This window comes from Nicotiana tabacum, chromosome 5 (genome assembly GCF_000715075.1).
Source record: "Nicotiana tabacum cultivar K326 chromosome 5, ASM71507v2, whole genome shotgun sequence".
Taxonomy (NCBI): Eukaryota; Viridiplantae; Streptophyta; class Magnoliopsida; order Solanales; family Solanaceae; genus Nicotiana; species Nicotiana tabacum.
This window is the reverse complement of record NC_134084.1, coordinates 55,535,044-55,554,545: the sequence shown is the minus strand read 5'-3', so window position 1 is coordinate 55,554,545 and position 19,502 is coordinate 55,535,044.

Sequence of the window (19,502 nt, the reverse complement as noted above, 5' to 3'; positions counted from 1 at the left end):
TTTCGATGCCAGTCCCCAAGTGTTCGGGATGTTTTTGGCTCTGGGGCCATTTTATGATCTTGATGTTGCCTCATTGAGGGCTTACGAGTTTGAAGCTCCGACCCGGGGGTCCTATGGCTTCGAGTTGTTGACGTCAGTCCCCGATTGTTCGGGATGTTTTTGGCTCTGGGGCCATTTTGTGATCCTGATGTTGCCTTATTGAGGGCTTACGAGTTCGAAGCTCCGACCCAGGGGTTCTACGGCTTCGAGTTGTTGACACTAGTCCCCAAGTGTTCGGGACATTTTTGGCTCTGGAGTCATTTTTTGCAAAAATAGCGGAATCTTTTGAAGCGTGAAATGCTTTTATGTAAAGTATTCTTCGATTACTTGGTACAAGTATACATTCTTTCGTTGTTAGGGGCCCGATTATTCTATACGGGCACGGTTAGTTCGACCTTTTGGCCCGGTACATCATTTTCCTATCGAGACCTCGTTTAGCACATCTTGGCTTCTTTGAGGAGGTGATCTTCCGGGGGGATGCCCCCCAGTATTCGAGGTTGATTGAAAAGGAAGCCTTGAATACTTGTTGAATCTTCCTTAGGTAGCATATAGGTGTTTCCTCGTTAAAAATCTTGCCGGTAAAACCCTTCTAGGGATAGACACCCGGTCGAAGGAAAAGAGTGCAACGTACGCTTTTGGAACCTAAGGCCTTCGAGCTGAAAGGCACTTCAGTTGCTTTGATCGTCCATTCGATCGGATATCTGCATTCAGGGTAGTATAAAATGTAATAGAAAAAAGGGAGACGACCATACCTTAGTGCTGATGACACTTTGGGCCTCTATATGATTCAGTCATTCGTTATGAGGACTCGGTATGGTCCTTCGTTTTGTTTAGTCGGGCATAGATAAGAACGTAGCTTGTTATCGCTATTTTATTGTTTGCTTATCCTTTAGCTCCTTCGATTGTGGAGGTATTGTGTCGGCGGCACATCGTGCACCACAAACATTTCTCTTTCTGCGTGTTGTTCCCCGTTGACGATTTTTATCCCATCCTTTGTCGGGAATTTCATTATTTAATGGAGGGTGGATGGTACTGCTCTCATGCAGTGTATCCATGGCCTTCCTAGGAACGCGTTGTATCTCATGTCTCCTTCGATGACATGGAATTTGGCATTTTGGGTTGTGCTGGCCACGTTGACTGGGAGGGTGATTTCCCCTTTTGCTGTTTCGCTCGCCATGTTGAATCCGTTGAGGACTCGAGAGGCGGGCACGATTTGGTCAAGCAGTCCGAGCTGCTCTACCACCCTCGACCTGATGATATTGGCCAAGATACCTGGATCCACAAGTACATGTTTAATTTGAAATGTATTTACAAGGAAAGAGATTACCAGTGCATCATTGTGAGGCTGAGACAAGGTCTCGATGTCCTCGTCGCTGAATGTGAGAGCATCCTCGGGTATGTAACACCGAGTTCACTTTTCTCTAGTGATGGATACTTTTGTTCTTCTGATCATGGGCTCTTGTGTAGCATCGATGCCTCCCAAGATCATATGGATGACATGTTGTGGCTCATTTGTTTCATTCTTCTTGGTTGCCTCTCTTTCCTGGAACTGATTTTTGGCCCGGTCACAGAGGAACTTTTGGAGGTAACCTTTGCTGAGTAGTTGGGCTACTTCTTCCCGGAGTTGATGGCAATCCTCGGTCCTATGGCCTTGCGTGTTGTGAAATTCACACACTAAGTTATGGTTCCTTTGCGAAGGATCTGATTGTACATGCCTTGGCCACCTAGGGTCTCTGATTTTATTAATGGTGAACACGATGTCTGATACATCGACTTTGAAGTTGTATTCCGACAAGTGAGGTGCCTCCATCGGCCCTGTGTGCCTATCGTACCTAGCTCTGATGACAAGTCCCTGGGGTTCTGACCTCGATCCATTCTTTGGTCATTGTGGGGTATGTTGTGCCTTGAGGCGTTTCTTCTATCTTCGGTGTATGGTTGGTATCTCTCTTTGTTCGGCTTTGACTCCTTTGCTGGAAGCCTGTTAGTATATACCAAGCCCGAGGGGGCTCTTAGTTGGTCATCTTCGACCCTGATCTTCGGTTGATATTAGTTGTGAACATCTGACCAAGTCACGGCGGGGTATTCGACCAGATTCTGTTTCAGCTATTTCGAAGCCACCGAGCTTCGTTCATTCAAAGCTTGAGTGAAGGCCTGCACTGCCTAGTCGTCGTAGACAGGTGGCAGTTCCATTCATTCCATTTGAAAGCGAGACACGAACTCTAGCAGCATTTCGTTCTCCCTCCACTTGATTTTGAAGACATCGGATTTCCTTGTAGCTACTTTGATGGCACTAGCATGTGCCATTATAAAAGAATCTGCTAGCATGGCAAATGAATCTATCGAGTTTGGGGCCAGGTTGTGATACCACATCATGGCGGCCCCTTTCGAGAGTTTTTCCCCGAACTTCTTCAGTAGGACGGACTCGATCTTGTCGTCCCTTAGGTCGTTGCCCTTCACTGCATAAGTGTAGGCAGTGATGTGCTCATTGGGGTCCAAGGTTCCATTGTACTTCGGCAACTCGGGCATTCTGAACTTCTTTGGAATGGGTTTCGGGGTTGCTTCCTGTGGGAATGGCTTTTGTACAAACTTCTTTGAATCTACACCTTTCAGAATCGGGGGTGCACCCGGAATTTGATCGACCCTAGAATTGTAGATCTCTACCTTCTTGTCGTTGGTTTCTGTCTTCTTTTTGCCCGACTCGATCCTCTTTGTGAGATCTTCGAGCATTTTTGTGATGGCGTGGTCGGCTCCTGACCCATTGTTGCTTGATATTTCTGGTACCTGCTCTGCTCGAGGAGCCGTTTCTTGAGCTACCGTGCTGGGAGTCTTTTGGTGGCTTTGCAATTGAGCAATTTCCAGGTGTTGTGCTTGTAACATTTCGAAGATGACGTGAAGACTAACCCCTTGTTCTTCTTTAGCCGGGGTTTTTTGTGCTTCTTGTTAATCTTCCTAGTGTATGTTACTAATGGTGTGGGAGCTTATTTCGACGTGTTGAGAGTTGCGCGAGACCACGTCTATGGGAATTGGTTCTGGTGCATTCTCAGGGTTTCGTGGTAGTACACCAACACCTAGAACATCCACACCATTCTCTCCATGGTCTTCAAGGTTGTTGTTTTCTCGTGCATTTACTGAGTTAGACATTTTGACCTGAAATTAAAGATCTTGGACAAGAAAAAGCGTGAAAGATAACTTGTGTTATGCAGTAAAACCAGCAAAAAAATAATCACTATTATTTTTAGCTCCACGGTGGGCGCCAAACTGTTTACCTTGAAAATGGTAATTAGAATTAAATTTGATTTGTGGTTCTAAAAATATGTGATCTATTTTTATGCTAGTTGTTTAGGCAATAGATGCTAAGTGAGGTACTTGGAAGCTAGATAAGACCTTGAGAGCAAGGTGATAATCAAACCGAATGGTTAATAATTGGGGCCTCGAGCTTTCTTATTCGGGGCCTCGGGGTCGAGCCTGATGCTCGACTGGGAGCTATCGACGGTGGTTTAATAGTTATGATAGAATAATGACGGCTCTTTATGGCCAATAATAAGCAATAAATGAAGAACAATAAATGGAACACAATGAATATAAGCAATAAATGCAAGTAATGAGATCAAGAGAATATGTTAGAGAGAATATTCTTGTGTATTCAATATTTAGCAACAGATATTTACAAAATGGCAAGGATCCACTTTATATATGAGGGGGAATCCCAACATAGTATAAATACATTTATTGAAAAGATATAGGGCTGATACAGCCATTTAATGCCCTATTTCGGGTCTGAACTAGTCTACTAGACTTTGCCAGCTTTAGTCGCGTGCCTTGGGAGCCTCCCACCTTTTCGTCACAACTTAATCAGCCCGCACTGCCTCGAGGCTGGACGTTGATAACCCCTTGGGTGTTAATCTCGACCATAATCTCGAGCCTATAGAAACGTGCTTATGAAGTGCCATAGTGACCGAAAATTAGACCCTCCGATTTTACCGTATACAACATCTGTAATACTTCTATGAATAAAGTCATTTATGGAATTTGTGTATTTGCTTATTTCGTTCGTGTCATATAGATCATGCAAAAAAGAAAGAAGGGATAGCCTTAATACACTTGAACCAATTCTTTTAAGACACGACTAAATTGACGTTTATGGCTAGCTCGAGTTTGACCTTTGAAAATGCAATCGCAGTGCTTGCTTGTTGAATGAAATACTATAAGGGAAGAAGAGAACTGGCCGAGGAATTTCATCATCGCAATCTCTCTTTTATATTTTTTTGCCTATCAACACTTCAGCTTCACTTTAGTAGCACTTAATTTTGTTGTCATGGAATATCTTATTAATCCTTTTCCATTTTGGTTGTAAGGCTTCTTAAGGATTTCTCTTTGGTATGTAATAGTAAAGGTTGCTTCAAATTTGCTTAATCTATTGCACTTCCATTTATCTGGTGCAATATAGAGAAAAATCCCAGCACAAACTCAAAGATTTGGTGATGCAATACATAATTGTCAACCCATGTAAAGGATGTAAGTAGAATAAAGCCATGTAATAAAATGTGCTTTGTGAGCACCTAATTTTTGCCCTACATGAAAATGACTCCTAAAAATAAACCAAAAATGATTTTTAAGGGATTTTAGAAGTTTTATTTATTTAGTTGCATTTCATGCATTTTTAATATTTTAAAATCATACAAAAATGTCACGATTTAATTTCATGTCATCTTAGGTCCAATTTGCATGTAGAAATTAATTTTATTATAAAAAATTACAAAAATGGTCATTATTACATATCTAGCTTTTAGTCTTTAGAAAGTAGTGCTTTTATTTAGTTTTAAGTTAATTGGTTGTTTTAATAGATAAACAAATTTAATTTTTACAAATTAGATTGATTTAGGATTAATTTAGGATTTTATTAGATTTTTAAAATCAAAGAAAAAGAAAAACGAAAAAAAAAATTGATTTAGTCTTCCTACCCCAAAGTTAATTAGCCCAAATTTATGACCCAAATTCCTTCAAGCCCAAAATATTGAGCCCATACTCATTTTCCATTTGACCTAACCTAATTCTTACCCCTATAAAATAACACTTAACTTCTAAAATCAAAAAAGACCCTAGACCTAGACACTCTAAGAATCCGCCGCTGGACACATGACTCCACCCCCCTGAACATTGCCTTCTTCACTCTTAATACAAACAAACACACACATAAATAGAAAAGAGAACAGAAAGAAACGGGGGAAGGGAGACCTAGTAAAAAACGAGAGAGAAAGGGATCTGTGGGGGACGAAAAACAAAGCAACATACAGGGGAGGTTGAAAAACGAAAAAGCGGAGGGACGTGAGAAAATCAGAAATGCACACAATCACAATTAAATGAGGGATTTTCGGGAGATTTCCATATCTTTTCGGGAGTTTTGTTCCATTATTTCTTTGCTAATTTTTAGCCTTCATTCCCATAAGAAAACAGAACCAAGATTTTATGTTTTTTATTTTAGTTTCTTCATATGAATTTGAAAAACAAAGGAGACACTCAAAAATAGCCGACAGTCGTTTTAAGAGGTCCATTTTTCGGCCACCCATTAAACCCCCCCAAAAAGTCCGCTGCGTTTCAACACCGAACCCCCATCGAGTTTCGAGTTTTTCCGGTAGGCTTCGAGGTCGCCGCTCCAAGGTCCGGTTCGACAGTCTTCGCTCCTTTGTTCATTATTCTTCTCGGCAACCACCATTGAGGTTCCTTTCTTCCGATGTACTTTAATTGAATACTAAGTTCATGGATATATGATTTTGTCTTTATGTGATTTATGAGATTAGAATAATTTTCTTACTAATTTTTGTTCCATCCTATTGTTGAGTTTTACTGGTTTGTTGCCTAAGTTGTTAATTTCTGGTACGTAGTGGGTTTTAGATTTAGAAGAGAAAACTCATGTGTGCCAATTGATAATTAGGAGCTAATTTATTTGTTAATGAGTCATATAGTATCTTATGAGAATGAAGCTTTTAAGTTCATTTGGGTTTAGGTAGAAGCTGGCCTAACTTTTCAAGCAGTAAGTTTGGCTTTTGAATTATTTTATCCATGGTCGTTCTTTTCCTGGAAATTTAACTTAGATGAAATCTTGCAAATAATGGGAATAAGTGTTTGTCTTGAAAAGGTTTTAAGTTTTGTTTGTTAGTATTTGGGTAAAACCAAAGAATGGGAACAAGGGACAATTCATCTGTTTTGGCATTTTGCAGCAAAAGTGTCACGACCCAGATTTTTCACCCCCGGGAGTCATGATGGAGCCTACTAATGCGAGCTAGACAAGCCGACTGTTTGAACAAATTACCTTTTTACAAATTTTATATTCTTTAACAATTATAAAGCAATAACGTGTAGATAGCGGAAATTACAATAAGCGGAAGAAATGCAGTAAACTATCTGAAATATGTATCTAGTACAACTATTTGAGCCTTGACGACCCAGAACTGGTGTCACAGTTTCGCGGACTATCTAAGAATACTAGATACAAAGTCTGAAAGATAAAAGATACATTATTTCTAAACTAAGTAAATGAAACAGGAGTAAAGGGATAGAGGGAGACGCCAGGGCCTGCGGACGCCTGTAGGACTACCTTGGATCTCCGCATGGACTGAAGGCAGCCACCCAATCTACGATCCAAAAGCTGCTGCTCTGGGATCTGCACACAGTGCAAAGTGTAGTATCAGCACAACTGACCCCATGTACTGGTAAGTGCCTAGCCTAACCTCGGCGAAGTAGTGACGAGGCTATGACCAGACTACCAAATAAACATGTGCAATTTAACTATATACAGCGGAAAAGAAGAACAGTAATATATAGTCAAGTATGGGAGGGGTAACATGCTGCGGGGGAACTATCAATTTAGAATAGAAAGATAATAGGTAATTGAAGGAAACAATATATCTTAGATATCAACAAAGAATCAGAAATCAATAAGTGCACGGCATTACCCTTCGTGCTTTTACTCTCGTCCTCACCAAAACAATCAAGTAATGAAAATGTGCACGGCATCACCCTTCGTGCTTTTACTCTTGTCCTCACCATATATTCAATATAATCAACACGGAATTGTACATCGTGTGACACGACATCACCCTTCGTGCTTTACACTCTTTCCTCACAAATCATACACGGCATCACCCTTCGTGCTTTAACACTCTCTCACCAAAACAATACACGACATCACCCTTCGTGCTTTAATACTCTTCCTTACCCAAACAACAATCACAAACACTAGGGCAAGGGAATAAATGAAATTACAATAAGAATCCAAGCAAGGGAACAATAGTTCAACAATCAAGTCCGGACAATGGAACAACATCATAAGAAGCATCAACATCCCGGCTAGGGAGATAATATTAAAAGCAACAAATTCCCGGCAAGGGAGATAATATAATGATTCTCTTCTCCTTTTTCACTTTTACGTCTCAACTCACTTCACAACTTGATAAAATGCTTTAAAAGGTTCAATTAACACTTATACTTTCACATTTCATTGTACAACTTGAGCCAACGCTCCTCAATGTTCAAATGTCTAAATTACTTCCACAAACTTTGCCCAACAATAGAAATTATCATCAAAGCATGAATAATACAATGAAGTCATAATAATCACAATATAAGATTCACAGGCATGCTTGACACCAATGTATATGTACTCGTCACCATGCCTATACGTCGTACTTGACAATTATCACATAGCAAATAGGACTCGACTCCTAATCCCTCAAGCTAAGGTTAGACCAAACACTTAGCTCGATGCCACGAACACAATTCAAGTCTCTACTATCGTTTTACCTCTTGATTCCACCACCAATTCACTCGTATTTAGTCACAAGTTACTTAATTACATCAATAAATGCTAAAGGAATCAATTCTAATGCATGAAAATGAGTTTTCTAAAGTTTTACCCAAAAAGTCAAAAACCGCCCCCGGGCCCACATAGTCAAACCCAAGGTTCGAACCAAAACCCAATTACACATTCCCCCACGAACCCAAATATAAAATTTATTTTGAAATCGGACCTCAAATCGAGGTCCAAATACCCAATTTTTGAAAAACCTAGGTGCTAGGCAAAACACCCAATTTCCCCCACGAAAATCATTGATTTTGGGTTGAAATCATGTGAAAAGATGTTAATGATTGAAGGAAATGAGTTAAAATTGACTTACAATAGATTTGAAAGAAGAGTTATCCTTGAAAAATTACCCAAGAGTGTTTTGGTTTTGAAAGAGTGAAAAATGAGAGATTTTCGGCTAAGTTATAAAATTGCAGGTTGTAGATGTCGCAATTGCAACTAGGGTTCGCAATTGCGAACCCAGACTTCTGCCAAGTTCGCATTTGCGAAGCAGTTTTCGCATTTGCAAAGTGGGAATTGTGAACAATGTGTCGCATTTGCGACGTCTGGCTAAAACTGGGGGATCGCATTTGCAATCAATCCCTCGCATTTGCAAGGTAAGATGGCCTGGGCTATTGTTCGCATTTGTGACAAAGCCTTCGCATTTGCGAGCCAGGCTTCGCAAATGCGAAGCCTGCAGGCTTGCAATGCAACAGCTGAAGTCTGCAATTTTTGAAGTCCAAAATCTACCCCGTGGCCTATCTAAAACTCACCCGAGCCCTCGGGGCTCCAAACCAAACATGAACACCAACCTAAAAACATCATATGAACTCGTTCGTGCATTCAAATCACTAAAATAACATCAACAACTATAAATATAGCATCAAAATAAGGTCCGATTCATATTATTTCAAGTCCGCTTCTTACCAAATTTTACAGACTTATCTTAAATCACATATAAGACCTGTACCGAGCGTCAGAACCAAAATACAGGCCTGATACCATCAAGTTTTGAACACATTTCATTTCCAAAACTCATGAATAATTCCAGAAAATAATTTTTTAAAAAAAATTCATTTCTCGGGCTTGGGACCTCGAAATTCGATTTCGGGCATACGCCCAAGTCCTATATGTTCCTACGGACCCTCTGGGATCGTCAAATCACGGTGTCCGGGTCTGTTTACCCAAAATGTTGACCGAAGTCAACTTAAATTCATTTTAAAGGCAAAATTCATCATTTTTCATAGATTTTCACAAAATGGCTTTCCAGCTACGCATCCGGACTGTGCACGCAAATTGAGGTGATGTCGAAAGAGGTTTTTAAGGCCTCAGAATGCAGAATTTACTTTTAAAACAAGTGATGACCCAAGTCATCACATTCTCCACCTCTAAAACAAACGTTCGTCCTTGAACAGACATAAGAAGGAAGTACCTGAGTTGGGGAAAAGATGGGGATAATGGCTCCGCATGTCAAACTCGGACTCCCAGGTCGATGCCTCAATGGGCTGACCTCTCCATTGAACAGGAACAGAAGGAAAACTCTTCGATCTCAACTGACAAACCTGCCGGTCTAGAATAGCTACCGGCTCCTCATAAGATAAGTCCTTGTCCAACTGGACAGTGCTGAAATCTAACACGTGGGATGGATCGTCGTGATACTTCCGAAGCATGGATACATGAAACATTTGATGCACGGCTGATAAGCTCTGCGGCAATGCAAGTCTATAAGCCACCTCTCCCACTCGATCAAGAATCTCAAACGGGCCAATAAACCTAGGGATAAGCTTGCCCTTCTTCCCAAATCTCATCACGCCCTTCATAGGCGACGCCCGAAGCAATACCTGCTAACCGACCATGAATGCCAAATCTCGAACCTTACGGTCGGCATTACTCTTTTGCATGGATTGAGCTGTACGAAGCCTATCTTGAATGATCATAACCTTGTCCAAGGCATCCTGAACCAGATCCGTACCCAACAACCGAGCCTCCCCTGGCTCAAACCATTCAACCGGTGATCGACACCGCCTACCATACAAAGCCTTATACGGAGCCATCTGGATACTCGATTGGTAGCTATTATTGTAGGCAAACTCTGTTAAACGCAAAAACTAATCCCACGGTCATCCAAAGTAAATGACATAAGCTCGGAGCATATCCTCCAAAATCTGAATAGTTCGCTCGGACTACCCGTCCGTCTGAGGATGAAATGTTGTGCTCAACTCAACCCGTGTGCCCAACTATCGCTGAACTGCTCTCCAGAAATGGGAGGTAAACTGCGTACCTCAATCCGAAATGATAGACTCGGGAACACCACGAAGACAAACAATCTCCCGGATATAGATCTCAGCTAACCTCTCGGAAGTGTAGCAGACTGCCATAGGAATGAAATGTGATGACATGGTGAGCCTATCAACAATAACCCACACTGCGTCGAACTTCCTCTAAGTCCGTGGGAGTCCAACAACGAAGTCCATAGTGATACGCTCCCACTTCCACTCAGGAATCTCAATCTTCTAGAACAAACCACCAGGTCTATGATGCTCGTACTTAACCTGCTGACAATTCAAACACCGAGCCACATATTCAATGATGTCCCTCTTCATTCTTCTCCACCAATAATGTTGCCGCAACTCCTGATACATCTTCGCGACACCTGGATGAATAGAGTACCGGGAACTATGGGCCTCCTCTAAAATCAACTCTCAAAGCCCATCCATATTAGGCACACAAATTTGACCCTGTAATCTCAAAACTCCATCATTGCCTAAAGTAACATGTTTGGCACCTCCGTGCTACATCGTATCTCTAAGGACACACAAATAGAGATCATCATACTGCTGATCACGGATGCGCTCCAATAAGGAAGAATGAGCGATTGTGCAAGCTAACACACGGCTGGGCTCAGAAACATCCAACCTCATGAACTAATTGGACAAAGCCTGAACATCCAAGGCAAGCGGTATCTCACCGACCGGAATATAAGCAAGATTGTCCGTACTAGCTGACTTCCTACTCAAAGCATCGGCCACCACATTGACCTTTATCGAATGATATAAGATGGTGATATCATAGTCCTTTAATAGCTCCAACTACCTTTTCTACCTCAAATTTAGCAGCTTCTGCTTGAGCAAATACTGCAGACTCTTATGATCCGTGAACACCTCATATGCTACGCCATACAGATAATGCCTCCAAACCTTCAATGCGTGAACGATGGCTGCTAACTCCAAATCATGAACTGGATAGTTCTTCTCATGAATCTTCAACTGCCGTGAAGCATAGGCAATGACCTTGCCATCCTGCATCAATACCACACCAAGTCCAACACGAGATACATCATAATAAACTGTATATGGCCCTGAACCTGTGAGCAAAACCAACACCAGTGTCGTAGTCAGAGCTGTCTTGAGCTTCTGAAAGCTCGCCTCACACTCGTCCGACCATCTGAACTAGGCACCTTTCTGGGTCAACCTGGTCATCGGGGCTGCGATAGATGAAAACTCCTCCACAAACCGATGATAGTAGCCTACCAATCCTAAGAAACTCCGGATCTCTGTAGCTGATGCTAGTCTGGGCCAGTTCTTAACTGCCTCAATCTTCTTCGAATCAACCTGAATACCCTCTGCTGATACAACATGACCCAGAAATGCAACTAAACTTAGCCAGAACTCACACTTCGAAAACTTAGCATACAACTAACTATCCCCCAAAGTCTGAAGAACCACTCTAAGATGCTGCTCGTGCTCCTCCTGGCTACGGGAATAGATCAAAATATCATCAATGAAGACTATCACAAACGAATCCATGTAAGGCCTGAACACTCGGTTCATCAAATCCATAAAAGCTGTTGTGGCATTTGTCAACCCGAATGACATCACCAAGAAATCATAATGCCTATACCGAGTGTGAAAAGCTATCTTAGGGACATCGGATGCCCTAATCCTCAACTGATGGTAGCCAGATTTCAAGTCAATCTTCGAAAATACCTTGGCAACCTAAAGCTGATCAAACAAATCATCAATACTTGGCAATGGATACTTATTCTTGATTGTAACCTTGTTCAACTGCCGGTAATCAATACACATTCTCATCGATCCGTCCTTCTTCTTAACAAACAACACCGGCGCACCCCAAGGTGAAACACTAGGTCTAATGAAACCTTTTTCAAGAAAGTCTTGCAACTGCTCCTTTAACTCTTTCAACTCAGGCGGGGCCATATGATACAGCGGGATAGAAATGGGCTGAGTGCCCGGAGCTAAATCAATGCAAAAGTCAATATCCCTGTCGGGCGGCATAGCCGACAAGTCTGAAGGGAATACCTTAGGAAACTTACGAACAACGGGCACAGGATCAATAAAAGGAACTTCAATACTAGAGTCACGAACATAGGCCAAATAGGCCAAACACCCCTTCTCGACCATACGCCGAGCCTTCATATAAGAGATAACACTGCGGGTAGAATGACTAGGAGTCCCTCTCCACTCTAAACGAGGTAAACTCAGCAAGTCTAAGGTCACAGTGTTGGCATGACAGTCCAAGATAGCATGATAAGGTGATAGCCAGTCCATCCCCAATATGACATCGAAATCAACTATGTCCAGAAGAAGCAAATCTACAGAAGTCTCAAGACGCCCAATCATAACTATACATGAATGATGGACTCGATCTACCACAATAGAATCACCCACTGGTCTAGACACATAAACGGGAGCACTCAAAGAATCACTTGGCATGACCAGATACGGTGCAAAATAAGATGACACATAGGAGTACGTAAATCCCAGATCAAATAAAACTGAAGCATCTCTGCTACAAACTACAACAGTACTTGTGATAACTGTATCGGAAGCCTCAGCCTCGGGCCTAGCTTGAAGAGCATAACATCGGGGTTGGGCCCCACCACCCTGAACTACATCTTTGGGACGGCCTGCTGCTGGCTGGCCTCCACCTCTAGCGGCCTGAGCTCCACCTCTAATACCTCTACCTCCACTTCTAGCACCTCTACCCACACCTCTAATTGGCTAGGTGGGTTGTGGAACACTCGCTGCCTGAACCATAGTAGGGAACCTGATGCTAAGACCCATATCACCACAAGTGTAACAAGCCCTCGGCTGCTGAGACTGCTGACCTTGACAACCTGAATGACCACTCCGAAAACTATGAAGCGGTGGTGCACTGATAGGAGCTAGTGGTACACTGTAGGACTGCTGATTAGAATACTGGATATAGGAACCATGACCACCTGAAGCACCACGAGAAACCTGAAGTGTTGGCTGAAAAGGCCTAGGAGGATGGCCTCTACCATACGAATCTCTGCCTCCAGATGAGGTACCACTGAATCGGCCAGAATGACAAGGCTTCTTATCAGACCCCTAACCACCTCCCTGCGATAGAACCATCTCAACTCTCCTGGACACATTGGCTGCCTCCTGGAAAGAAATCTCGCTCCCAGTCTTCTTGGCCATCTGAAGTCGAATCGGTTGAATAAGTCCCTCAATGAACCTCCTCACGCTCTCTCTCTCTCGGTGGGAAATATGATAAGAGCATGACGGGCCAAGTCGATGAATCTGGTCTTATACTGAGTAGCAGTCATGGAACCCTACTGGAGACGCTCAAACTGACTCCGATAGATCTCTCTCTGAGTAATAGGGAGAAACTTCTCCAGAAATAGCTGAGTAAACTCCTCCCAAGTCAAAGATGGTGATCCGGCTGGTCTAGCCAAGCAAAAATCTCTCCACCAACTCTTAGCGGATCCAGACAAGTGAAAAGTAGCAAAATCGACCCCATTGGTCTCTACTATCCCCATGTTCCTGAGAACCTCATGACAACTATCTAGATAATCCTGGGAATCCTCAGAAGATGCACCGCTAAAAGTAGTAGTGAAGAGCTTGGTAAAACATATCCAACCTCCACAAAGTCTCCGAAGACGTAGCTGATCTATCACTGGTCTGTGTTGCTGCTCGGTTGAAGAAGCGGTACGTGACTTCGCCATTCGCGAAAGGACAAGAGTAGAGGTTTCAACTTAATAGTGAGAGAACAAAACCGCACGACAAAGAAGAATAGAAGTGAAACTTTTCCTAACTCCGTAGCCTCACGTCTCCGTACCGATCCCTCAGACTCTACTAAGCTTGTTTGTGAAATGTGAAACCCATGTAACCTAGAGCTCTAATACCAACTTGTCACAACCCGGATTTCCCACCCTCCGGAGTCGTGATGGCACCTACTAATGCGAGCTATGCAAGCTGACTATTTGAACAAATTACTTTTTTACAAATTTTATATTCTTTAACAATTATAAAGCAATAACGTGTAGACAGCGGAAATTACAATAAGCGGAAGAAATGCAGTAAACTATCTGAAATATATATCTAGTACAACTGTTTGAGCCTCTACCACCCAAAACTAGTGTCACAGTTTCGTAGACGATCCAAGAATACTACATACAAAGTCTGAAAGATAAAAGATTAACTGTTTTTGAACTAAGTAAATGAAACAGGAGTAAAGGGATAGAGGGAGACGCTAGGGCCTGTGAACGCCTGCAAGACTACCTTGGATCTCCACGTAGACTGAAGGCAGCCACCCAATCTACGGTCCAAAAGTTGCTGCTCCGGAAGCTGCACACAGTGCAGAGTGTAGTATTAGCACAACCGACCCCATGCGCTGGTAAGTGACTAGCCTAACCTCGGCGAAGTAGTGACGAGGCTAGGACTAGACTACCAAATAAACTTGTGCAATTTAACTATATACAGTGGAAAAGAACAGTAATATACAGTCAAGTATAGGAGGGGTAACATGCTGCGGGGGAACTATCAATTTAGAATAGAAAGACAACAAGTAATTGAAGGAAACAACATATCTCAGATATCAACAAAGAATCAAAAATCAATAAGTGCACGACATCACCCTTCGTGCTTTTACTCTCATCCTCACCAAAATAATCAAGTAATGAAAATGTGCACGGCATCACCCTTCGTGCTTTTACTCTCGTCCCCACCATATAATCAATATAATCTGTACAGAATTGTACATCGTGCGGCACGACATCACCCTTCATGCTTTACACTCTTTCCTCACAAATCATACACGGCATCACCCTTCATGCGTTAACACTCTCTCACCAAAACAATACACGACATCACCCTTCGTTCTTTAACACTCTTCCTCACCCAAACAACAATCACAAACACTAGGGCAAGGGAATAAATGAAAATACAATAAGAATTTCGGCAAGGGAACAATAGTTCAACAATCAAGTACCGACAGGGGAACAACATCATAAGAAGCATCAACATCCCGGCTAGGGAGATAACATTAAAAGCAATAAATTCCCGGTAAGGGGGATAATATAATGAATCTCTTCTCCTATTTCACTTTTACTTCTCAACTCACTTCACAACTTGAGCCAATGCTCTAAAAGGTTCAATTAGCGCTTATACTTTCACATTTCATTGTACAACTTGAGCCAACGCTCCTCAATGTTCAAATGTCTCAATTACTTCCACAAACTTTGCCCAACAATAGAAATCATCATCAAAGCATGAATAATACAACGAAGTCATAATAATCACAATATAAGACTCACAGGTGTGAGCACGTGATTTTTGCCCTATGAAACTACTCCCAAAAATGCAAAATAAATGGTTTTGTGTTGTTTGTGATTTATTTGTATTTTTGTCTGTGCATGTTTATTTCTACTTTAATTAAGAAATACAAAAAATATGGGTTGCATGTGCATTTAGGATTTAATTTTACAATTTAAATCACAAAAAATATGTACTTTGCATTTTTTTGCATTTAATGTCTGAATTGTGTGATTTTATCCTTATTTGATGTTTAAATTCGTGTGCTAGATTATTAAGAGTTAATGTTTTAGTTAATTGTCAATTTTATAATTTAATTAGGATTTTTAGTTGGTAATTAAAAATCAAAAAGAAAAAGAAGGAACAAGAGAAGAAGAGTTAAAATCGGATTGGTCTGGTTTTTAAAAGGAAGTTTTAGGCCCAATGTCACCCCAAATCAGCCCAATACCCGCCCCAATCCAGTCCATCTCCAGCCTCAGCCAAAACGACGTCGTTTCAGGCGTTTCAATCTGGACCGTTGAAATTAACTTGATCTAACGGTCCCAGGATTCCCTCACAACCCGACCCATCCATCCCAATAACCGATCCAACCCCAGCACTAAACCAAACGACCCTGTTTCCCTTCCCCAAGTTGATCTGAACCCTCCATCACCCTTAATCCAACAGTTCACATTGATTGACCCTTTTTTAATATATCAAACCCCCCCCCAATGCCCCTAAACCCATCTCCAATACCAACTCCCCCCTCATCTCTGTATCGTCTCCAAGTTCGGAGACCAATCCCCTCTGAAACCCTAGCCGCCCCTCCACTCCTTCGCCGTAAACCCGGCGACTCCGGCTCCGATGACCACCAAAACAACACCCCTGAACCGCCAAACCACCCCCTCCACGAATCCACACCCCTTTTTCTTCGAATCACCCCCGAGCTCCTCGAATCTTAAATCAAAGGAATCGACCCAAACCCTAATCCGTTCAAATGCCACCAAATTCACACCATGTGATCTCCTGGACCCCCTCACCATGAATCCCTGATCGACTCTTTTCAAATCATCGTGGGGTAGCTCGAATTCCAGATCAAAGTTAGGCAGGCCAGGTTCCATGAATTTTGAGCCAGAGACTGACTTTAGCCATGCTGTTTTCCTTCGAAAACACATGGTTAAAGTCCGTCTCGGCTTGAAAATGGGAAGAGCCTCGAGTTTTTTATCAAATTGTGATTCGGGTAAGTCTTTTACACCCAGTTTTGATTATTCACTCTTGCAGTTCCGTTTGTTTACTTTGTCCCTTCCCCTTCTATAAATTGGCATGAATTTCCCGTTTAAATCATGGTCAGTAGTCTAAGGTCCGAACTTGGGTCAGTTTGCAAGTTGAATTTGTCAAGAACTGGTTTAATTTTTGTCTGTTTAGTTTGTTCAAGTTCAGGCCACCGATTATGTTGTCATTGTGATCCCTTAATCAGTAATGTTAGCTTGTACAATAGACCTAATGCTTAGGAAATGGTTCATGATTGTCTGAGCCTAGACTCGTGTTATTAATCAGGTTTCATTTCATGACACTTGCTTTGCCTCATCTCTAATTGCAGTCACATGTTGATAGTAGTTGGGTTTAGCCAATTGTTGTGAATTAAAACTTATTCTATAGTGTGTGATTCCCTTTGTTTGCAATTCATGCTGTTGATTACTTGTCTAGTTGGTTATCATGGAGTCTATTGGTTTTTCAAAATATGAAGTTTTGTAATCTGTCCAGTTGAGTTAGGAGTCAGTTGTTAGGAATTTGATAGTTTGAATTGGTTATAGCTGTTTGGGGTTGTTACCAGTTAAAGGGATTGGGTAGGACAGTAATTTCAGGGGCTTTAGGAGGGTATTTTGGGGTTTAAAAGGTTTGAAAATGGCTTAAGATGAGTGGGCTGACAGTAGGGTACTAAAGTACCATTAAACTAATGCAATTGTTTAGTGCTAATAGGGAACAAAACATAATGGTGGGGGGAAGGTTTAAAGGAAATGGATTAAGAAATAAGTGCTCATACCTATTTGAATTTAAATAAAGAAAAGACAAGGGTAGTGGGGAACAAATGAATTAAAAAGAGGGAAAACATAATATAGTGGGGTTTGAGAGATGATGGGCAGAATTAGTTTAAAAATTCTACCTAAAGTGCTTTTGAGAGTTGAGGGGGCCGGCCTGCTTTGGCGATTATATATAGAGTCATTTTTAGACAGAAGGGGGATTATTCTGAAAAATTAGAGGAGAGACCCGGAGAGAGGAAAAGTCAATCTGAGAGAACATTTTTGAGTCTTGAATCAGTTCTAAGAGAGAGTTTAAGAGAAAGGATACTATTCCATTGAGTTCTAGGCAGAATTTAGATTCCAAGCACTGGTTCTTGCGCCTTTTGATTGTTGAATCTATTTGGCAGTCTATTGATTCTATTTCTGAACTTATCCGAGCTCAGTTTGTTCTGTTTTTGGGTGTTTGTATTGTTGTTGGTTGACAAACTCATTCTGGGTTGTGGTTGAGTGTTATTCTGGTTTTAAAACTGGTTTTTGGAGCTGTTCTGAATCCCATTGCTGCTGTATTGTCTGCTGCTTACCTGCTGCTGACTTCTCCTTCTTCTTGTCCTGTTCAGGTACATGTTGAATCTCCACATCATGTAGAGTTTGGCTGAAATAAAAATGAAATGGAAACCTAACTTCATTGGAAAACTTCAGTAGCTACTATATCTTCTTTATAATTGAATGTAATGGTTTGAATTGTAATTAGGACTGTTTGCTTAAGTAATTTGGAATGGCTGAATCTACAGCTTGTAATAAACTGCCTTTGAACTGCTTCGAACCAATTCAAATTCGTGACTATCTAACTGCAATTCAGTACAATGGGTGTATGTGTAGTTTAGTGTTCATTTATGTTTAAAAAGAAAAGTCAGAAACAGTTGGATTTGAAATCGAGTTTGATGTCCAGTTGAGCATGTATTGTATTGCAGTAACTCATATCATGCAGATTAGTTCTTAATATATAGGTATTAACTAGCGTTGGTAGAAGTGTATGACCAATAGTTTAATCCTTAAAGGCTTGATATGCAATCTTGTTGTCGAACTCAAAGCTACCTCTTAATTTGCTCTTTCACCTTTAGTAAAAACAGACCAGTAATTAAAATAATTTAATCTTCAAACCATGTTCTGTTCATTTGAGTAAAAGGACGCAGTAATTTTGATGGATACTTGATTTGATTCAACTGAAGCTGCGTCGGTCTAGTGGTCAGCCTAATTCCAGGCCATCTGAGCTTTAGCGCTTTAACGAATGGCCCGGGTTTTACCTTATTTGTATACTCGCATGGGCCTGGGCCAAAGACTACGTTGGTCCGGCTTTTGGTTGTGCCAATTCACATTTTTCGGGCTTATCATTGAGCCCTGAAACATATTTGGTTTACAATTATTGTTTTAGGCCCTTGACAAAATCGATTAGGATTTTTCCTTATTTTTAGAGACAAATTAATTAGAAAATTTTAGTTCACTTTAGGATGGACCTATGAATGAAATGAGACGAGCCTCGCTAAATAGAACACATAAGTCGCGGGGCCCTCATCAAATGTATATTTGAAATACTTAGATTCTGAGGCGAGCCGTTAGCGAATTTCACGACCTTTCCCAAATAACCACGCGTTAGTCTCTTTAGGCGTGCCTTTAATAATTTACTTTTTTAAACTCGGGTGCACACTTATGTGACCCAAATGCAAATCTCAACGGAGTCGAGACGTGTCAACAACCACGGGTGCATTGATGTGACGTGGTTCGAGATGTGTTTTCACGACGTTGCAATTCTTGTTGAAAAAAAATAACAATAATAAAAGCGGTAAAAAGTTTAAATTTGCACATAGGTTCAATATGAATTAAAATCAGATAAATAAGCCGAATATGACAGTTGAGCGACCGTGCTAGAACCACGGAACTCGAGAATGCCTAACACCTTCTCCCGGGTTAACAGAATTCCTTACCCGGATTTCTGATTCACGGACTGTAATACAGAGTTAATCTTTTCCTCGATTCGGGATTCAA